This window comes from Echinops telfairi, unplaced genomic scaffold (assembly GCF_000313985.2).
Source record: "Echinops telfairi isolate 266 unplaced genomic scaffold, ASM31398v2 ScPeMD7_7420;HRSCAF=8458, whole genome shotgun sequence".
In the NCBI taxonomy this organism is placed as follows: Eukaryota; Metazoa; Chordata; class Mammalia; order Afrosoricida; family Tenrecidae; genus Echinops; species Echinops telfairi.
Window position 1 is genome coordinate 37,243,143 of NW_022111320.1, and position 2,959 is coordinate 37,246,101.

The window sequence follows — 2,959 nt, forward strand, 5'->3', positions numbered from 1 at the left end:
CTTTAATGAATAGTGAGGAAGTACAACAGAACAAAACAATGACCTATTTTGCATCATCCTCACATTACAGATATGTGCATGTCTATCATTGCATCTGTTCCAATTCATCTGACAGAAGTGCTCCCTCCCCTTCTATAGATTTATATTTCACTAAGATTATGCCCTCTAGCAGTGATTGATTTTCCCGAGTAACATGTCCAAAGTGAGTTGGGCAATGTTCTATGGTGACCCATAACCCCCCCATCCCGCCCCACTGCAATTAAGTAAATTATGACACATAGTGACATTACGTAGGGTGTCCAAAACCATACATCTTTATGGGAGCGAACAGCCTCACTTTTTCCCAGTAGAATGACTGGTGTGCGGGAATCATTGGCCTTGTCATTAACAATCCAATGCCTAACCCACTGTGCCTTTAGGATACTCTTGTGTGTTTCACAGGATTTCTGTTACACTAGAGCAGCGGTTCTCAACCTGTGGGTCATGATCCCTTTGGGGGTCAAATGACCTTTTCACAGGGGTCACCCAATTCCTAACAGTAACAAAATGACAGTGAAGAAGTAGCAACGAAAATAATGTTATGGATGGGGGTTCACCACAACATGAGGAACTGTATGGAAGGGTCTCAGCATTAGGAAGGTTGAGAACCACTGCCCTAACGACACAGGAGTTACACATTGGGTGCTAATTTCAAGATCAGCAGTTCCTAATGCACAGCTGCTCTTTGGACGAAACACCCGGCTTTTCACTCCGGTAAAGAAATAGTCTCAGACACCCATAAGGGAAGTTCTTCCCTATTAGAGTCAACCAGATGGCAGTGAGAGAGGGACCATTTGTAAGGGAATCACCAGGCCTTTCTTCCTACTCTTTGTCCAGAAATTATGAAGGAACCTGTCCACAATACTTGACTTTGCTGGTATTTGAATTATCAGTGATATAATTCGCAGCGTCATTGCAAGGTACAAGCGACCCATAATGTAACAAAGTGAGAAAAGGATGGTGGGGGCTCTCTCCCTAATTTGTCATACTTCAAGTCTATGACCATGAAATACCTATAGATCACATTTTTGTTCTGTCTTTGATTTAACTAAAAATACTTATTCGATACACTCAAATCTATTGCTTAATATACCTTTCCAAAGGTGGGGTCCCATACATATGTCATTTTTAAAGATATTGCAGTGGGTGTACAATTAAATTAAGCTACAAAATGAACACCACACACCTGCATAATACTGTTTTTCTGAATTTATCTAGGATTTTTATGTACATCACATACAATAAGAATTTATAAGTTCTGAGTAGATTAGTTTCTCCCATTTCAGTACATGAAATCAAGAGAGCTCCTCTGCTTATCAATGTGCATTTTGTTTTACAAATATAGGAAATTTGCAAGGCATCCTTATTTTCTTTTTAATACTATTTTATTATAATTTCTGTTTTAGAAGTTTTCAAAGGAAGGTTCCCATCTAAAAATTACTACACATATAGTTTGGAGACATTGCTTACATTTAAAAGAATGTTTTCAGCATTTTCATTAATTCCTGTTTAGATGTTTTTAATCACCCCAAGATTTTAGTCCTTGTATACTATGGTCCAGCTCTACATTACCGTGTTCAGCCATAAATATTATTAGTGCCTTAGTCTTGTGGGGGTGGAAATTAGAGAAAAGGTGAACAATTTAATTATTGTTTTGAGTCAATTGCTTGTAGCCTATGAAATTTTTACATTAGAACTCAACATATCAAAATTTGCCTTTCAGAATTTAAACATATTACTGATCATATCTGGAGAAAAATTAACCTATGCGTATTACCTCTTTTGTTCTTTCCTGTGATGCCATTGAGACATTGTTTGTCATGTTCTTAAGAATATATACAAACATTTTATGATGTTAAACCTCAGTCACACAATTCTTTCACAGTTCCTTTTTTTCCCCACTTAGCACTCATTTCACGTTGTTAACATATTTTATTTTCTATTTCCTTTGAGTCTTGTTGTTCTGGCAATATGATGCAAAGTCATTTGTTAACCCACGTACCAGACAGAGCTTCAATTTCTCTTGTGAGTGTCTGTTGTAAAATCAAGTGAATCTTATAGGCTTAAAAGAAAATTTCCTCCCTAATATTTTTTTCTCATGAGAATTGTTTGCATATATATTTTTTAATTTTACAAGTGAAGAGGAAATGTGGATCAGGGAAGAAAATGCTTTCTTCCAAGAATACATTTAGCAAACGGGTTATAGGATGACTGTTAATTTAATGACCCTACTTCATATGTAGCCTAGTTCTGACAAATGCCAATTATCTATTCTGTATAATACAAGCTCAATTTTCTTATTTTTTGAAATCTATTGATTATTTATTACATATACTATGTGTGGTAGCTACATAATCAGTTGTCCATTTGAGAGTGAAGGGGTGGAGTTTAGCCTGTCAATCAGGTCACAGCTTGATGACCTATGGAGGTAAATAGCTCACTGGAGGCAGGACACACACTTACTCCATGCAAGACATTACTGATGATGAGCCTGATGAAGCTATGCTGATACAGCCAAATTCCTGGGAGCTGGAGGAGCCATGTAGAGACCCCTGCCAGCACTGAGATGTTTCCACTGCCAATGGATCCCTAATACTTTCCACCCACTGGCCTGTGATCTTCCTGCATTCGGCATCATTGCATATGTTGCGTGAGTCTGAAGAGGAATTCATAGATTGGTATCGGACATATGGGCTAATATTGGACTTATGGTCTTTATATGGGTTGGGCTGGGATATTTTCTCAATATTCAGTTGCTATTGTATATATAGCTCTTTCTTATACACATATGAGTGTCTATGAATTGTTCCTCTAGTCTACCCAGGCTAACAAACTATGATAAAGTAAAGATCATACAATTTTAGAGAAATCCAGAAATCTGAAGGGGAAAAACAAAGCCTCTTCTAATCTCTTTCTTTGA